General features: G+C 39.4%; 1 protein-coding gene across 1 annotated transcript in view; it reads left to right on the top strand.

The window, feature by feature from the left end:
- The window catches only part of PLEKHA2 (pleckstrin homology domain containing A2), a 662181-nt gene that overhangs the window by 97156 nt on the left and 544057 nt on the right, over window positions 1-20968 (top strand). Inside the window, exon 2 of the mRNA XM_078666480.1 lies at window positions 4158-4377. The gene's annotated coding sequence lies outside the window, so the exon portion shown is untranslated. The remainder of the gene's footprint in view (window positions 1-4157; window positions 4378-20968) is intronic.

Genomic DNA, 20968 nt, shown 5'->3' on the forward strand with positions numbered 1-20968 from the left:
CATTTTGTAAAAAATATTTATGTCTATCATAACAACATGATGAGGAGCTTCTGACATTTGCATTTCTTTTACTAAGATTGTAAAGTTTTCTGGCTACACTTGCAAAGAATATTTTGGGAAAGACCCTTTCGAGAGAGAATTATTTCCCTAAATGTGAAGGTTTGTTGGCATTTATTTCCATAACTTTGTAACATGTGGCAGGAAATGGCTGCAACTTCCCACATCACACAATATCCTTCGAGATCGGTGATTGCTGGCACTGTATCTAATTGCAGTTCTCTCACTTTTTCACAACTTCATATTAACCATATTAACTATGCAAAGTAATAAATACCAAGGGTAATTTGTGGCAGATCATTTAAACATCCAACAGAACGAACACACCAACAGAACACAACACATGAATCTAACACAGCCCACACCTGCCAGTCACCAGCAATATTGAATCTCCCAACAGCACTTACCAAGAGAAGCATAACACCCACAAATAACCCCCAAAACACATTAACACTTTTCATACCCCCAACTTCGTCCAGAGTTTATAAAAACCTGCCTATCACTTATGTCACAAACGCGCCTTCCCCTGAAAAACAACATTCTGCGACAAATATGAGACTAGGGGCCCGATGTAGGTAGGAATCATTTACCGATTTTTAATTACCGAATTTTACCGATTCGGTAATTAAGAATCGGTAAATATGAAGGGTGGACATGTAGGTCCATCCAGATGTTTTTTTTACCGAATCGGTAAAATTCTGTATTTACCGATTCGGTAAATACCGACCGGTAATGCTCCATTCATTCCTATGGGCTTTGAAGCCCTAGGAATGAATGGGGCATTGCCGGTCGGTATTTACCGAATCGGTAAATACCGATTTTGACAAGGGTGCAGGGGGTGTCACTTTGACACCCTCTAGCACCCCCAAAAAAGGTTCGGGGCCATGTGGCAGGCATACCTGCCCTAAGGGCAGGTCTGCCTGTCATATGGCACAGGTGTGCATGCACACATGTGCATGCACACCTAAATCGGTATTTTAACATCAAATTGAATTTGATGCTAAAATACCGAATCGGTAAGGCTTGTGGGACTCAGAAGAGTCCCACCTACATACCAAATTTACCTAATCGGTAGAAATACCGATTCGGTATTTTACAGAATCGGTAAATTTACCGATCGGTAAATTTACCGATTCTGTAAAATATGTGTCCCTACATACCAAAGCTCAAATACCGGTCGGTAACGGCCGAAAATACCGATTTTCGGCCGTTACCGACCGACCTACATCGGGCCCTAAATCCTTCCTACACTCAACAGAGTTCATGTATGCTATACAGTAGACTTGTGTATCACAGCAGCACTTCTCAGTATTAAGACCTCCCCACATAAAACATTGAACAGAACATTTTAGATTGAATACCTCATACACATCCAACACGGAACAATTATGACTTATATTTGAATCTAAATATAATCCCAACAGCATTCCCAGCATTATTTGACACACAACATCATCCAAGGAACACATTAAATAGAAATCTAACAAATATCCAACATTGCCTCGATAGTACTAAGAACTGGCTATCTTAGTACACACCAGTGCACACCACCAAGAAAACAGCACATCCTGAGCACCATATGCTGGACAGTGGGCATTTCATATGACATGGGTTGGTAAACCTCTCCCGTCTCATATCCTACTCTTGAAATCATAACCCAAAATACACAAACTTTAATCTGAAAATAAGACAAGAGCCTGTGCCTGAGTGTGCCCCATATGAATGACAATAATAAATAACCTTCTACCAAACACTGCAATACTCCTGAAGAAATACTTTTTGCCAATTAAGACCAGCTAGTAGGAAAAAAAGCGTGATGCAAAAAACATATTGACCTGCTACTAAACCATAGGACCACAGCTTTCATCGTCTGGCGCAATGAGAGAGCCATATACGACACACTAAGGATCGTATGTGTCACGGGGCATATTTATCAAATGTTCATGCATTTCAGCAAGCAAAGTTGATGCACTACGTTGCATGAACATGAGAGAGCTGAAAAGTGCCATGTCCACCAAAATATGGTACTCTTCAGCTCCCTCCTAGTGCTGGTGCACTTGTGGCGGCCTTGCGCCAATGCAGGCACCCTTGCGCCATGCTTAAAGAATGCCTGCATTATGGGCAGGATTGTTTTTGTGCAAGAAGGCATACCTTCCTGCACAAAAACAATCTTGTTAGGCAAGTTCCTCTTTCTGTGTGTGATGCAGAATGTTTCATAAATAGAAAGAGGAAGTAACAAGGAGAAATAAAGATATTTATACTTGTTGCACTTCACTAGGGAAGGCGTAGTATTTTGACGCATTCCCAGGTTTTCTAGCTTTAGTAAATCTGGGAATGTGCCAGAATCCATGGGTGGATGCATGGGAATACCCTTGCTTCGCCCATGCAATGACTCCCATGTGCAGGGTAATTCAATGCAGCTGAAGGGGCTGCGGTGCGTTATATTTTCTTTACCAAGTCACGCAAGATGATGTAAGTCAGCTCTTGCGTGGCTTAGTAAATACCTCCTAAAATTTTGTGTTGTGGCTGCGCCAAAAAAGTGGCATAGCCACAATTCAAAATGTTAGGAAAACTGGGTCCAGATATGACTGCCTTAGAAAAGGAATACTGATCCACTTTAGTTGAGATACTCAGTTTCTAAGTCTACTAGTACCTGTTTTGTATTATCCAGAACAATCACAAAGCACACAACAGTGACCCATGTAGACTTACAGTAAACACTATGCTCTGTAAATATGGGAACAATAAAAAGCAGTACATTGTGCCATCTTCTGCTCTAGTAAATATCATCAACAGCCCTTTAAAGGCCCGCCTAAATCTGATACACATATCTGTTCTAGAATATGTATGTGAACATACATTTCCGGTATGTAAATAAATACTTGTCATTTACACTGTGAAAACAGAAATGATGACCCTGAACCACAGCTAGGCAAGATAAATAAATTTGCCCAAAACAGACAGAAGTGGAGGTCCTTTGTTGCTGCCCTACATGCCAGTCGACATAATGGACAGTAAGCAAGTAGTAGTAAGTATTTACACAGAAGTGCTAATAACAGGGACAAAAAATACTGTAATACAAATACTATTTATGCTGTGCTGCAGGTGAGCTTGAGTTACAGCTAGGTGTAAAAATAATAGAAAATAATGTGTACAAACAAAAATTGCCCACATTTCGAATATAATATTATCAGCTGCATAGGTTTGAAAAGGCAACTGTCACCAAGCGAAACCTTGTGGTGATGTGTAAGTTTGTGCTAAAACGAGTGCAAATAAATAATGCGACTGTTTTAGCACCACACTGAACAGGGATAAAAGAAGGGTAGATGCACAGACAGAATATGCAATAAGCAGGCTCCACAAACAATGCTTCCTGTTCATCTCACAGATCAACATAACAGCCACAGAGCTTGACATGTGTACACCCTGTAGCTAATCTAACTGCATCCCGATGGAACTGTAGTGTAGAGTATGGATTTCATTCTGCTGGTTTGGCTGGAATCCTCACATCTTTTCATAAGAAAATCAGTTTGCACAACTCCTAGGCTTCTTTGACTACTTAGATTCTGCAAACATCACAAATGGGGAAGCCCGTGTGACAAGAATATTAGTTTTAGTAAATAGTGCCTTTTGGATGGTTTCTCATTGGAACATTTAAAATATATACTGCATCCCAAAAACAATGAAGATTTAGTATGTTCTACGGACAAAAAAGCTGCAGACCTAGAACATTTTCCATTCCTTGAACTTTAAATATTGTCTAGCATACTCTACTTATCCACTCTGAAGCATCCAATCCTATGGATCTAGATATGTGGATTAGGTGATACAAAGGAACATATTTAAAATGAAACTTTGCTTGTTTGAAATATATTTTCCATTGTGTGTCTCTAGTCTTACATAGAACTTGTAAGACGTGTCAGATACTTTGAAATCTGGAAGGATTCAATACATATTGTGAGTGAATGAATATTCTAATCCCCTTTTACATCTGAAAGTGCTAGCACATAAATGCTCTAGTGTTAAAAATAGTTATATTGCAAGTGTTCATTTTGATGGTGCACAATGTAATCAATTGACTTAAATTCTCTAATTGACAGGTTAACCCAACTTGTAAAGGATGTACATCCAGTAAGCAGATCAATTGGCTATGTACCTCTATGTGCAAAATGATCTGGGGCTAGTGTTTGCTGTCCAGCTCAAAACATTTATAAAGACTGTTATTGGCAGTTCCTGATTCTTGGATTCACCAGCTGTTCTTGGATCCATTGCATTTCGTGGTGTTTCAGATCTTCACTGGAAATTGTTTACTCTACATTGGTAAGTGTGGTATTAACACATACCTTTAAGTACATATTATAACTGTGCACAAAGAAATTTTATATATTACATACAAAGCTTTGATGGTTAATTTTTCCATAATTATTCATGATAGTATTTGTGTTAATTTTTATTAAATGTCATGGTTAAGGATACAAACAATAGCAAATATTAACAAAATTATGAATAGTACCAATACATTAATATAGCTAATTCATTACATATCTCATAATTAAAAGAAAGGCAAGATAATATGTGTTTATATAACTTAATCGCTAGTAAGCGGTATTGAAAGAGGCACCAGAATGACAGGGCTAGTGAGACATCTGGGAACTTTGGCACACCTTTCCATGAAAGATATACAATTTTCTAGCATTGAAGTCTGCTGTGTATTAGCATTTCCTGAAGAAGATTGTTTGCTGAACTGGGGTAATTTTAGAATCACAATAAATATGGTATAACACAAACACAGAATTAGTTGTTGTACAGAATCTTCTATCTTTCTATTGTATGGTTGTTTCCTAATATATACATATTTGGATTAGATGTTTTACATAAAGGTTTCCCCCAACATAACATCTCATAACAGCCCAGTAAGCCTTAAAATTACTTCTGCAATTTATTGAGACATTTTAAATTGAGAAGAAACAAATAATCTTTAATTTTCATCTGCTTGAATTTCAAGTTTATTAATCTTTTTGTTAAATTCTTTACTAATATGAGCAGTTAAAGACAATAATAAACAATAGATATTTGCTGTGGTACAATCTGAATTAATAATAATTGAAGTACTGTACAGATATTATTGTGAACATTATCTAGTCACTTTTATTAGTTTCATTTGTCCTCATGGAACTGCAAAATATTAGCGTTCCTTTCCAATCTAATTTTGGGTTTTATGGGAGTGGATGATTATAAGGATATGGAAATAATGGACAGGGCAGGCGTAGTTGAGAGGTTTGTTTTCTAACAGCGCAAGGGCTTCAGGATATTGAAAATTAGCACTAGAGTTGGAATGTTATCTTAGTTATAATCTGTACCCACAGTTATAAATATTGGATTGTCCTCAGTTGAGGCATTGATATATAATAAATGTGTTATTAAGCACCAACATGTCAGCATTAACAGACACATCTTACTTCATTGTAATTGTGATGAGTTCTAAATAACGTACCTATTACATCAGTTACACCACATCAATTAAAATTACATCCAATCCAGTTTTCCTTGGCTAGGAGTTTACATAGTAGTATTAAATCACTTGCCTTTAATTTTGATAATCTTTTAATGTAAGTAGCCGAACAATGAAACAGGCAATTTTATAATGTTAAGACTTGCCATTGTTTTTGATCATGAGACCTTGATTGCAAATCTTTCGACCATAACTAGGTATCACTTCATCCTGGAAATACAAGAGTAAGTCATACATATATCAAGATTAAGTCACACCCATTCACAGTAACATCTCTGTGAATTGAGCCTGTTATCATTTCATATTTATAATGAAGTACTGTTATAATCTAAGACAAATTGGTATGTTCTGACCTTGTCTCTATTATTCCTAGAACCCCATACATACCTCTAATGCATTGTTCTTTCCTCCAAATGGAATGTTCATATGAAGCTAGCTTTATAAAGTTGATGATGGTGGCAGTTTGACAAGTGAAGGCACAAGCATAATTAGGGGACTGCAATAAAAAGACACTTTGGGAAGGTTTGCAAGGAAACATGATTACTGATGAGGATTGTGATGGGAAGAAAGTCATCTTCCAAGGTTCTAATATGAGTACTAATTCAGGGATAGTATACCCTACTTTTAATGTAGACCTTGATGGTGTTCCTTTCAAGGTTTATGCAGATTCATGTTCCCTGTATACTTTAATTGATGACTTAACATTCAAAGCAAAATGTGATGCTAAGGAATGGACAGTAACCTCCTGATATCAACCCAGGATAGCACAACCAAGTTCATATGCCTTTGGCAGTTATGTTGATAATGCACAATACCTTCAAGGGTAGATAAACACTAGGAAAGGTGTATATTACCAAACAAGGGTCCAATCTTTTAGGTTGGAAACACCAGCAAGACTTAGGGATGAAGCTAGACCCTAATGCGGAGGAATAACTTCTAATAAATAGATCTATCAAAGGAATGGGTGAATGTCAGGATTTCCCAAAAGTATTTGCAGAGGACTTAGGTTTACTTAAATATTTTCTTCATCAAATAAAATTGAAACCTAATACTGGGCCAGTGGTACACAAGGCAAATCCAGTCCCCTCGGTTATGCGAGAACCCTTTAGAAAAGAACTTGACAATCTGGAAGATCTAGGAGTAATTGAAAAGATTGAATGTTCAGAATGGCTTGCCCCAGTTGTGATTGACTCAAAGTAAGGAGGAAAAGTATGCGGTTGTGTGTTGATCTTAGATACTTATATTAAAATATATGGCTAGACAACACCCCCTGCCTAATATTAATGAAATACTGAGTCTCATCCAATATGCTAGTTACTTTAGTGTTTTGGATCTTTCGTCTGCCTATCATCAGGTAGCTCTCCCCCCTGACTCTAAAGCTCTCACATCATTCATAACTCCTTTCAGGGCTTACCAAATCTGCAGAATTCCATTCAGCCTGGTATCCTCAGCGGCAGTGTTTCAACACATTATGCAGCATATATTACAAGGGACGCAAAAAGTCCTTTGGTTCCAAGACAGAATACTAATCTATGGAAAGTCTGAAAGCAAACACATTACCACACTCAAGGAGGTCTTATGTTATTTAATGAAGATTGCATTCACAATAAGGATGCAGAAGTGTAAGATAGGTGTCAAGTTGGGAGAATATTTGGGACACACCCCATCTGAAGACGGTATCAAACCAAAAAACATTTTGGTATATTCAGTTACATTGGCACCATCTCCTACATGCAAGGAATAACTGAAGTTTTTCCTAGGTATGGTGGAATATATGGCAAAATATATAAAAAATCTTTGCAGACCAGGTGGCATCCTTTAAGAAATCTACCTAAGAAAATAATTTGTTTTGAGTGGACTGAGGAATGGCAAACCATTTTCAGCAAAATAAAGGAAGCAATTGTTAATGCACCACATTTAGGATACTTTGATGTAAAATTAAAATCAGTATTGACCACTGATGCCAGTAAAAATGGAGTAGGAGCCACCTTATTTGTTTGTCCCATATGCCTGTAGAAGGAGAAGTCAAGGGAATTAACCCTCCGGAAGACACTGTTCTTTCCATAGAGGCACCTGCCATTCTAAAGGAAGAGTGGGAACAGAGTGACAAGAATGATGGGATTTTAGCTTCAGTCAAAGATACAATAATTTATGGTTGGTCTGACAAATGTAAAGATTTACAAGAGAAACTCCAACTGTATTGTAATGTGAAGGATGAGTTGTCAATCACAGGTAATTTTATTTTGAGGTCCAATAAAATTGTACCATCAGATAATATGCATGACCACATTATTGAAATTGCCCCTGAATGTCATTTGGGGAGGAGCATGACCAAGTGCAAGATCAGAAACAATTACTGGTTCACCCGTATGGATGCTATGGTGGAGAATAAAGTGGGGACTCTCTGGCATGCAAGGCCCCCGGACCCGATGGGGGTCCCTGTAGATTTTTATAAAAGTAACATTGATCTCTGGGCTAATATACTTAATAATGTATTTAATGCTAGTGTCACCCAGGGGTTTCCAAAGTCCTGGTCCAAAGCTATTATAATCCCCGTCTTCAAAAAAGGGCAGAGAAGCGACCCAAGGTGCTATAGACCTATTTCATTAATCGACTCTGCTGTTAAAATCCTGGGGAAGGTAATTCTGGATAGGGTCTCAGACTGGGTGACTAAGAGGGGGATCCTGTCTGAATCTCAATATGGGTTCAGAGCTGGCAGCGGCACAATGGACCAGTGTCTGAACCTGTATTTATTGCTAGGCAAGTATACCCTGGCCTCTAGGGGCTTGATGTACCTGGGCTTTATGGATTAATCCACAGCCTTTAATCTGGTTAACAGATCAAGGCTGTGGATTATCCTCCTAGATATGGGGCTAGACCCTTGCCTGGTGCACTTTTTAGCTGACCTTCACCAGGATTTGTATGCGGCAGTAAGAGTGTCTCATGATGGTAACTGTACTCGCCCTTTTAAATTAGGTAGAGGAGTGCGCCAGGGGTGCATCCTGGCCCCTCTGCTTTTTACATTATATATTAACAGCATCGATAAAACCCTAGGGGAAGCAACGCTGGATACTCTGCGTGTAGGAGGCCAAGCCATTCCGGTCCTCCTATACGCGGACGATGCAGTTTTAATAGCCCGTACCCCCCTAGGATTGCAAAGACTCCTTAATTCCTTCGGTGACTTCATGAGCTCTTTGGATCTAGTTGTTAACTTAGCTAAATCTCATGTTTTAACTATGGGCCTCAAAAAAGAAAAAGCCAGAACCTTTCATTGTATGGCGTTCAGCCGTCACCAGTGTTAAGGTTTTTACTTACTTGGGGGTCCGGTTTGATGACAGAGGTTCATGGGCCCCCTAAATCTTAGCTAAAAGAAACAGTGTAAGTAGGTCTGCATCCGCTATACAAAGCTTTGCACGGCGCTTGGGTGGCAAGCCCTGTGAGGCGGTATTGAAAGTTTACAAAGCCTAAATGCATCACAGTAGCGACCTATGGAGCTGCTATATGGGGGTACAAGAATGTAGAGGGGGTTCAGTTGGTCGAGAATACATTTTTTCGATCCCTTCTTTCTATCCCCCAATCTACATCCACTTTCGCTGTACATCAGGAGCTGGGGATGGGATATGTTTCTGACCTGTTAAACCTGGCCCATCTAACCTGTTGGGTTAAAACCTGGTTGAACCCTCAACTCAGCTTGAATCGCCTGATCCTAAAAGACTGTTTGCTATTGGATAGAGCTTCCGCAATACCCTGGTTTACTTATATAAAAAATATGTTTGTTAAACTAGGGCGGCCTGAACTGTATTTGAAGCCAGACCTGATCTCCAAAGGTGATGTTAGTAGGGTAAAAACAAATTTTTTACTATTAATGGCCCAGGATCGTGAGTCCGCGGAGTTGAAAAAACCTACCGCTAGGGCTCATTTTCTTCTAATCACATCCCCCTCAATAGAACCTTATTTAAGGCTAGTAACCAAGCCGTTTCATTGTTGGCTACTGACAAGGTTTCGTTTTAACCTGATTCATTTTATCTTGGGGAATTATCAGGTCTGGACCAAACCAGAGGAGGCCGCTTTTTGCGTCATTCAAAATACTGCACATTTTATACTGTTTTGTGACTCATACTCCGAGCCTAGAAAAAAGTTTATTCTACCACTCTTAACCCCTTCCGTGCGGCCGCGATTCCCCCGTGTGCAGCTGCGGAACGAACAGGGCGGGGCCGTGACGAACCCCAGCCATCATCCGCACACGAGCACCGTGGAGCGTGACGGCTGGGGTTCGTCACCAGCATGGAAGGGGTTAAAAGGTAAAGGGTTTCTCCAGGTCAAACCAGCCATAATGTACCTGCAGCTTCTGGATACCCCATGGGTTATTTTTAACATCGCAAGTTTTTTGGTGGCAGCTGCTAGAAAAAAGAAAATAAGAAGCCCTGTACAGATTTCCTCTTGACTATGTTTTTATACCCATTTTTAAAATATTTATATTTGATTAGATGTTTTTCCTTTTTTATGATATTTGTCACTTTTAATCATTTTTGGTCTCCCATTTGCATTAAAATGTAACATGTTTGATGAACGTTTATGATTTTAATTAATCAATTAAAGTGATTTTGACTTGACTTGACTTGACTTGGCATGCAGCTCTAGTGAAAAATCCAAGGAAATTCAGAAGGTTCCTCTTTTCCCTGTGGAAGTACCACCCAAACCATGGGATAAACTAGGCTTGGACCCTGCACAGTTGAGCTACGGAGCTCTATTCGAATCTCGGTAGAGAATTGAACTCCCCTGATAAAGGGCTAAACTAGCCCGAAATGCATTAGGTTATGGCTAAAGTAAATGTTTTGCATCATCATAATAATAGGATTTAATACATGGAATGTATTTCTGAAAGTATTCCAGGATGATGAAATAAATCCTGCACTGTTCTACCATGAAGAAAACCTTGTGGATTTGAACTTTTTTTAAAGAATTTACACCATTTGGTTTCAATACAAATTAAATCAGTCCAATTTTATTGGATCAATAGCGGGGCACCAACGGGACGTCTCCCTGGTAGGGAGACTCATTGTTCCTCAGTATAAACTAGGCTTAGACATCATAGGGCCATTAAATCTGCCTAAAATAAACAAATACATGTTTGTAATGTTAGATTATCATTCTCATTGGGTCACTACTAAAGCAATAAACAACATTAACACCTTCACCTTGATTGAGTTTTTGTCAGACACATTTTCTAATGAAGGTGTTCCCAGTACCATGGTGACTGATATTGGGGTACGATTCGCCCAGGAAAAAATCTCACAATATCCTAAATAAATTGTCTATTTATCACATTAAACCTCTCTATATTGTCCAAAAGCAAACAGACTATTAGAGAGAGTAAATAAAATAGTGAAGGAGACCAAACAATTGGCCCATACAATGGGGAAATCTGTGGACAAATTTGTGAACAAAAATGTTGTGGCCTTACCAAACATCCCCTAATGCTGTGTCTGGTATATCTTCTTTTATTTCTTGGAAAGGAAGGAATCCTGGTTCAATGCTAATACCTAATTGGCTTAATTGCGGAGATCCTGTTTGGGTTGACAGAAATAAGGGAAAAGGTAAATTCAAAAAGCATCAAAGCAAAAATAAGAAATGGTATGACGACAAGTGGGAAGCTCTACAATGTGATTGGCATATAGGACAATTGGTTCTTCTCAAGAGACCTTCCACTGCATGTCTTTCTCTAAATCAGTGAGGATAACATATATCAAACACCATTCTGTCATTCTAGATGATGGACACACTTGGAATATGGACAGAACAGTCATGTGTGCAGAGACTCTAATTTCGAAGACTGGCAAAAATGTGAACCCCATTGCACTTACTGAAGGCACAAACCCAAGGTGGATCAGACGTCGCCAACCACTGAGTTGGCAATCAGATTATGTAGTGATCTAGATATCCTAAGAATAATCTTCTTAACATTTTTTTAAAAAGGAGATGTGTTGTATTCTAAGACAAATAGGTATGTTTTAACCTTGTCTACATCCAACCTAGAACTTCCCACCCTCCTTACCTGTAATATATAGCTCCTTTCTCCAAGTGGAATGTTGATATGAAGTTGGCTTTAGAATGTTGATGATGGTGGCAATTTGGCAGGTGAGGGAACAAGCGTAGTTAGGGGACTCTGTTGTCTCAATTAAATTTACTTTAATCCATGTCTGTCGTTGTGGATTCATTAAGTACATTACCTGAGGCTATCAACAGCTGAATAGCAGATTCCTTCTTTGTGTAGATTAGCACTCCAGTTGTCTTCTATTTAATATAAAGATAATATCAAATAACAGAACAAGAAGTTAGTTCATAAACTGGGATGACACAAAAATATAAATGATAAACACTGTGAGTATATTGATCATTATTTGTACACAGTTTTACATAGTGTAAAAATGATCTATTTGTTTCAGAGAGCTTTACCATGTGGGAAGGTTGACAAACCGCATGTAATAATGATGCTGGAAAGAAAACACAAATTAAATAGTTTACATTACAATGTTAGGAATTTTTTCATTGCAAGTATATGTAAAATATTAATATTTGACCAATGGGTTAGATATTTGAAAATATAAGCTAAAGATACAATAGTAAATTCAATTAAATATACACAATAGTAGTTTTGAAGATAGTTAAAGCATAGCCCAAATTGTCTTGGAATCAGTACGAGGACAAATTAGGTTGGCATATTATTAGCCACTATTTGATTAAAGCGTATAGTATTTTTGTAGAAATTGTACAGTGCTTATTCAAATTTAGTTAGTAAATATTGTTTGAGTTGAAAAAAGAACAGTGTAATGAGATTGTGTTCAGAGAAGGAGAAACAGAAATTTATATTTTGGAAGTGCTACAAGAAAGGTATGATGTTTTATCAAAGTCATTGGTTCTAAAATGAGAGGTTCAGCTGCAGTTACCGCTTGAGAATTTTCGCAAGATGGCCCTTTATGCATGGATGTTGATTCCTTGTATACCTCTTTTGTTGTTTGAATAATATGTTGACTTCTTGAAACAAAAGGGGCTGCTGTATGGGAAGCACTTCTTAATGTTGTTAACTCTACTTTTAAAATGCCATTAAGATGTAACACTTGTCATAAGTAAGGGTTGGTAAAACCAAGGACTACACTCTAGTCTCGAACTTTCGTTTTGGGATATGAGGTATGATTCCACATAGTAGTCTTTGCCGGGTCATGTTTAAGTGCAATTGGTGATTCAATTAATTGTAGAGATTGAAGCCCAATGACACAACGCAGACTATTTTTTCAAGGTTAAATTCTGGCATGGTGCAAGAGTACAGTTAAGACAGAACTAGGATGTTGGCTTCTGGTGGAGAAATTACTAGATATTCAGTCTCAAACAGGTTACATATCAAATTGTGCAATATCATCCAGCCTTTAATATTTTTGTGAGTTTTTAATAGGTGACACTTGCTGTCAGGTTTTGAAATTTTAGTTATCACTGAGTTTGGTCAGTATATTTCGAATAAGAAATGCCTGAGCATATGACTATGTCTCCAAGATGTTCAGAGGAAAGATTAAATGGGATTAGTGCTGAATAAAACCTTGAGGAGCCACTTGGGAGAGAAAAACTGGGCTAGTATTAGAGTTGCAGAGTTATACCTTCAGAGTTCTGTTGGTAAGGTCTTAAGTGATTCAATCAGCTAGGGTTGATCAGAGGATCCAGAATGGTCTGTGGATACAGCTCCCAGCTAACCTACACCAACAAAGGTATCTCAACGCTATGCTCAATAGACCTGGTGGAGAGTGGTAAGCACTGTGCAGGCAAAACTTAATAAGGACACAAAAAGTGTAAGTTTGACCATGCTGATCACATCACACTTTTTGTATCCTTTACTAAGTTTTGCCTGCACAGCACTTGCATTGAGCTTGCGTACTTTTCTTGTATTGAACATTAAAAGAGGCTTAGAGCCCACCCATTACTTACCTTTACTTGCCATTGGCTGACTCCAAAGTGGCTCCCATGTTACTTTACTTACCATTGGATGTCTCTTACGTGACTCCCATGTCACTCTCCTTTCCTTGTTTCTTATTGGTCAGCGCCTCCTCGCTGCCTCTTTCTTTGTCCTGGGTTTTCAGTCTTCATCGTGCCATGGAGCATGGACCAAGTACTGCTTTCTGTTGCCAGTGTCCTTTCTCTGCATGCTCCTGCAGGCACTCTCTTTGCTCTCTCCATGCCATTGCAGCTTCTCTTAGGCTATGTGACCAAAGCTCTTCACTCAGTCTCGTTGCCCAAAACAAGCCCACAGTCCATGCAATGTTTGGATTATAATAATGTTACTTAAATGAAACATTTATCGCCTCACATTTAAGCTATATAACAACAGAATGTTTACACAGCCCTGCTGTAATGGTCTTGAGACTTTTTGGCACTGTAAACAGCAGGTGTTACAATTACCTAGTTCAAAAGCACTCCTTTCATCAGCCCATTTACGGTTAAATGCTAAGTCAGTGTACCTAGGCTTAGAACCTAAAGACCGCAGGTAGCACACATGTTTATGCGATAAGACCGTCCATTTACCCATAGAGCTGTCTCAGTAACTGTGTGGACGATGGCAAGTTCCAAAACTAACACAAAATAATATCAACATTTTAACACGCACATTGTTTTCTCTCTCATTTGTGGCTCCTTAACAATCAGGTCTGCATTGCTTCGCCTTTTTATTGGCGCGGGTACATTAGAAGAATATAGAAGCCAATCAATCAATCAATCAAAGCATTTGTATAGCGCGCTACTCACCCGGAGGGTCTCAAGGCGCTTGGGGAGGGGGGGTCCGCTACTGCTCGAACAGCCAGGTCTTGAGCTGTTTCCTGAAGGCGAGGTGGTCCTGGGTCAGGCAGAGGTGGGTCGGGAGGGAGTTCCAGGTCTTGGCGGCGAGGTAGGAGAAGGACCTTCCCCCTGTGGTAGCTCTTCGGATGCGGGGGACGGCGGCGAGGGCGTGGCCGGTCGATCGAAGCTGGCGTTTGGGAGCGTAGAAATTGAGGCGGCTGATGAGGTATCCTGGTCCTTGGTTGTGCAGGGCTTTGTGTGCGTGGGTGAGGAGACGGAAGGTGATTCTCTTGTTGACCGGGAGCCAGTGCAGGTCCCGCAGGTGTCCGGAGATGTGGTTGCGACGGGGGATGTCCAGGATGAGTCTTGCTGAGGCGTTCTGGATCCGCTGGAGTCTCTTCTGGAGTTTGGCGGTGATTCCGGCGTAGAGGGAGTTGCCGTAGTCCAGTCGGCTGGTGACGAGGGCCTGGGTGACCGTCTTCCTGGTCTCGGTGGGGATCCACCGGAAGATCTTGCGTAGCATGCGTAGGATGTTGAAGCACGACGAGGAGACGGCGTTGACTTGACTGGTCATGGAGAGGGATGAGTCCAGGATGAAGCCCAGGTTGTTTGCGTGGTCTGTTGGTTTGGGTGCGCTGCCGAGGGCAGGAGTCCACCAGGAGTCGTCCCAGGCGGAGGGTGAGGATCCCAGGATGAGGACTTCCGTCTTGTCCGAGTTCAGTTTCAGGCGGCTGTTCTTCATCCAATCGGCTACCTCCTTCATCCCTTCGTGTAGGTTGGCTCTGGCGGTGGCGGGGTCGTTGGTGAGGGAGAGGATCAGCTGGGTGTTTCGTCGGCGTAGGAGATGATGTTGAGGTTGTGCTATGGCTGCGAGGGGACTCATGTAGACGTTGAAGAGGGTTGGGCTGAGCGAGGAGCCATGAGGAACGCCGCAGATGACTTCGGTGGCTTCTGATCTGAACGGGGGGAGGCGGACTCTCTGTGTCCTTCCGGCGAGGAAGGAGATGGTCCACTGCAGCGCCTTCTCCCGGATTCCGACGTTGCTGAGGCGCTGTACTAGGGTACGGTGGCAGACGGTGTCGAAGGCCGCGGAGAGGTCTAGGAGGATGAGGGCCACTGTTTCTCCGTTGTCGAGCAGAGCTCGGATGTCATCGGTTGGATTAATGCATTTATCTCAATCAATATCCAGGAGTGCAAAGTTTTTACCCCAAGCACACTCAAAATAAATGTTTATAGTCCAATATAGTTAAGAGAGTCTTTATGTGTTGTTCCAAGTTCCGATTCTTTATTCAGGTATCTAGTATTCACAATTCAAACAGGTCATATTTCCAAGACACAGCTTGATGCAATGGTACAATCACAGAAAACAGCCATCACGTGTTTCGTCATGTGCTGTAGCACACAAAAGACTTCTTCAGGGCTGCGAATCCAAAGAGAAAACAAACAATTACATAACGAATCTGTTATAGAGAAGAAAGATTCCAACACCCGTGAGTGAACCTCGAAGAGTGTCCGTCACCACGATTTGACGAAAGTAAGAAAAAATAGGAGCAGAACCAGCACAACACCAAATTCATAGTGAATCTAAAGAAAAAAGTTTCCGAGGAGGGAGTCAAGAGACTGTGAAGCACCCAATTCTCCGAACACATTAGCAGTCTATGAAACATCACCTGATAACTTTGCCAGTTTAACACACTGGTCAATCTGGATAGGCCAACTTGAAAACTGTTTAGAAATCCTGTAGGTATAAACATACCCATTATTCACAATACCAAATAGAAAGAATCACCTTCTAACTTGCTGAGGTAATCCTTGCAAACTGAATTTGTGAGGTTAATTTAAAAAAAATGTAATCTTCCACTTACTATAATCATAAAAAATGTATTTTTTTTTTATTAAAGCCACAAGGACTTAACATTTGTACGGGAGCCACAGTTAAACATCATGTTTAATTCTGATCAGTAAACAATGTATTATTGAGAGCCTCATTTTTGGATGTACACGGTACAGCATTAATTATATACAGAGTCGCACACGACACACTCATAAAAGTAGAGGTGTAGGTAGTGTATAGTTATAGAGTTATACGGTAGTAGGGTAGATCACGAGTTCATGACCCAAAACAAAGAATGATACCATTATCAGACACAAAACAGAGCATGTTCAAATACTTGCTACACCTCTAATGGACCCACCCTGCAATCATAGTATAAGGGACAGGGTCCTACATTACTGTGTGAGATAACATTATTCAATATTCTGAGGGTATTTATAGTTCTATCATTAACCCTTTATCTGGACTCACTCGTATCCAGAAGCCATTTCACAATCTGAAAAATTATATATATATATATATATTTATATATATATATTTATATATATATATATATATATTTATATATATATATTTTTATATATATATATATATATATATATATATATATATCTCCGTATGTAAATTACACAATATATACAGGCGGGGCACTTAAAGCTAGTCCCGCTTGATTTCCACTCTGACAAATACGAATAAATATTTTCATTACAGTACGAAAAAACGTCCAGTTTAGAGAGTTCTAAGTTCTAAGTACAACAATCGAAAAGAGGGGGTACCATAGTTTCACCCCACCATCAATATGAAAGCCTCCATCTGTTAAGCAGTAACCCATCCGTAAAGAAGTATAACTACCTATTGTACCTGTAAGGGTTCCCTGTGTGGGAAATCCCACCGGTTAGCGTGCACCATGGACTCCTTGACGTGAGAATTTATACCCACTACTCTATCACATGATGAAAAATCACAAGTTACCCATCAAACTCGTATTCGCCATCTTAGAGTGGTAAGATACAACTATAGTACTTGAGGATAAATCTAATTCTCACGTATTCAGTTCAACAAACGTTTAAGATTTTAAAGACAATATGCAACAATATCCAGTCTCTTATCATGTAATGGGTTTTCCCCTATCACAGTTTACAAGTAGCTGTAGTCTATTTTCTCAATGGTAATAACATACGAACAACAAAAACTCAGTCAATCGTGTTGTTGAGCAACATATAATTTTACTTAGTACTCCCGTACTGTACTGTTTGTTACTCGTTTAAAGGGTGATCACATTTTTTTAAATATAAATATAAAATTACTCGTACCAGCGAACTCTCTAAGTGACAAACCATGACGTGCTCCTGTAACTAAAACCGGTAGAGATAGCCATCTTGGAGTGGGGAAGTTCACATGAGAAATCTCTATGTATCCCCAACGAAATATCAAAATAAACTCCCTAATCAACGTAACCAAGCAATAGTACATAACTCGTATCTATTAAAACTAATATAGTTGTTACAAATATCAAAAACTGAGCTCATCTCTAGCATGATTCAGAGGTTTAGGAAAATCAGCCATTAACACCTCCGTGATCGTTATAATAGGATTCTCTTAAAAGATACATGCAGAATTTTTTTTTTGCAGGATCCGAGGAACAATGGAAAAGATCTGATAGAACGTCACAGTCAAAGACAAAATAAGCAATTTACAAAATGCTAATATGGGACAGAATTACTTTTAGATTTTTAAATTCGAGATATGAGAGAAACATCAGAGTATCTGCTATAGCAATTCATTACATCACAGTAACTTTAAGTTGACACTAATTCATCATAATGTAATCATATATTTACAGCTTCTCACTTCTAAAGTGTCTTACTCAACTTCCAAGTACTAATGGACAAAATTATTATTTGTCAACTAAGTAATAACTAAGTAATCACCATTAACACAGTATCTACACAGTATAGTATGTTATCTCATCTTTATTAGTATCAAGTCTTCTAACATGGTATTAACACATACCTATTGTTTGTAGACTCCCTCCAATTTTTTTTAATGGAAAACCAAATCATAACAAGATAAAAGTACATCTGAATTCAATGACCAAGAATGTACTGTAATTCACTATCTACGTTCAAACCAAGTTCTACTACTGTAAGTCTCATAATCCACAGCCCTTCTCTGTGCCTAAGCTGTAATTCCCTATTACCTCCTCATGAATCATTCTTCACATGGACGATCCCATGGAAACTGAACTTATGTTTATGTTGATTTTGCTTATTTTGTACTATGTGAGAAACAATTGGATATCTAGTGTCACCATTTTAGTGCCCTAAAATGCTCAGCAATTCTTTCAAGCAAACATCTGATAGTACTTCCAATGTAAATGTTCCTACACATACATATAATAATGTAAATTACAACTTTTGTGTCACAGTTGATAAACATCCTAATTGTGTAATCTCCAGTAATATTAAAATTAAAATTGTTCACCCTGTCAATAGCCCATCTGCATGTGTTGCATCGTCCACATTTGTGAAATCCTTTTAGTAGATCACTCAACCAATTTTCTCTGGCTTGTGATCGGGGATAGCTGGGACTAACTATATTAGCAAGTGTTAGTCATTTCCTGAATGTCATGCTTGGTGTCGTTGAGAGGTATGGGAGTAATGATTTATCAGACTTCAGTATGTACCAATGTTTTTTAAGTGCCCTATATAGTTTGTTACTCTCAATGCTGTAATTTGTTACTAGTCTGATGTTGTTGGTATCATGTGAGTATTTCTTATTAGGGGCCTGTTTCAGTGTATTATTCATGTGCAGTTTGTGTGCCTTATTAACAGCATTCTCCACATCAATACTATTTTAGCCCCTTGCTTCAAATCTATTCCTTATATCTGTCATGGTCTCTTCAAAGTCCCTCTTTTCAGAGCATTTCCTATGGGCCCTCACCATGTCTCCATATGGGATAGAATTTATTTGACACTTAGGGTGAACGCTTTCTGCATGAAGTAAAGCATTGCAACTAGTACTCTTACGGTAAATTCTACTACATATTTTGTCCTCCACAATATATAATTCAACATCCATCCTCTAAATCCCTTTTCTTTAGATTCACTACGAATTCAGTGTTGTGCTGGTTCTGCTCCTATTTTTTCTTACTTTCGTCAAATCTTGGTGATGGACACTCTTCGAGGTTCACTCAAGGGTGTTTGACTTTTCTTCTCTATTGCAGATTCGTTGTATAATTGTTTGTTTTGTCTTTGGGTTTGCAGCTCTAAAGAAGTCTTTTGTGTGCTACAGCACATAAGGAAACACGTGTTGGCTGTTTTCTGTGATTGCACCATTGCATCAAGCTGTGTCATGGAAATACGACAAGTTTGAATTGTGAATACTGGATACCTGAATAAAGAATCGGAACTTCGAACAACACATAGACTCTCTTAACTATATTGTACTATAAACATTCATTTTGAGTGTGCTTGGGGTAGACCCTTTGTTCTTGTTATATTCGTTCTCTTGAGGGAACTCATGAGGTTGAATTGCTAACCAACCTCTCTCCCCCTTTGAGAACCAACTTCTACTCATTTGTTTATCTTTACATTGCCCAATACTTTGGTTGGTGCTTTGGTTTCTTGCCTGGTTAACAAGTAGTATTTCTAATTTACAGGAGTGCTTGCAGTTACACTTCACATCCCATGCATAGTTGCATTGAAGCTGCACTGACGAGATAGCTCAGTCAGTGGCGCACCTGTTTCACAGTTTGGCATGCTTGCTTTGAGAGTAAAATATTTGAGTCCCAGCAGGTTCTTCTCAGTCCTTATACAATTTTGATGTGACTGAAAGGAGAACCATTTTTCTGTAATTAGTAACAGCTTGAACACCACAGGGACAGGTCAAGCACTCTAAACAGCAACAGGGCATAATAAGCGTTTTTGTAGCGTGCCAAGAAGTGTGCGCTACAGGCGGCATGTTCCCTACAACATGACCATTATGTTTGTGTTGTATGGTGCAGTGCCATCAAGGGTTGGTAATATGATCTTGATTCCACCAACAGGGCATTATTTACTGTTTTCACTATGTCCATGTAAACATTTATACACATAGTCATCATTTAGAATAATACGTTTATCAACAATCAGGACTGCCTTAGAAATTTAGTCCCACCTAAGTCAAGACTACTACTTTATCTATCTTATGTAGATGGCAGTTCCCCTGGATTTATAATGGTGCCTGTACTGTACAAACAGATCTCTACAGCACATCTCCAAACCACTGAGCCATCTTAACAGTTTCACACCGACAGCTTCCATTGTTGCCAGCAACAAGCAAGCAGTCCCATGACTCCAGCCCACAGCCTGCTTGCCAAAACATGGAAGTGATTGATGCTGAACACACAGACGGCTGTTCACAGCCAGTTGGTTCTTGTAGGAAAACACAACTTAGTGTAACTGCAAAGTAAATAAGGACATAGTTCAGGGATCAGGCAAGGACACACGACTTCCTCAGCACTTTCTAATGTATATGTGGGACGCAGTCAGTGCTGGCCTGTTCCAAGAGAGGCTAATATCCCAGGCAAGACAGCCTTCTAGAAAAAACACATCACTGGCAAAGCCAATAGGTGTTGCCTCTGTGAAAGCTATTGGTTTTGTCAATGTTTTTTTTAGACAAAGGTTTTGCCTATGCGAAATCTATTGGCTTTGTCAATGATTGTTTACAGGTTGCACAGCATTTAGGCTGCTGTGCAACATGTCTTA

This window comes from Lissotriton helveticus, chromosome 11 (genome assembly GCF_964261635.1).
Source record: "Lissotriton helveticus chromosome 11, aLisHel1.1, whole genome shotgun sequence".
Lineage (NCBI taxonomy): Eukaryota > Metazoa > Chordata > Amphibia > Caudata > Salamandridae > Lissotriton > Lissotriton helveticus.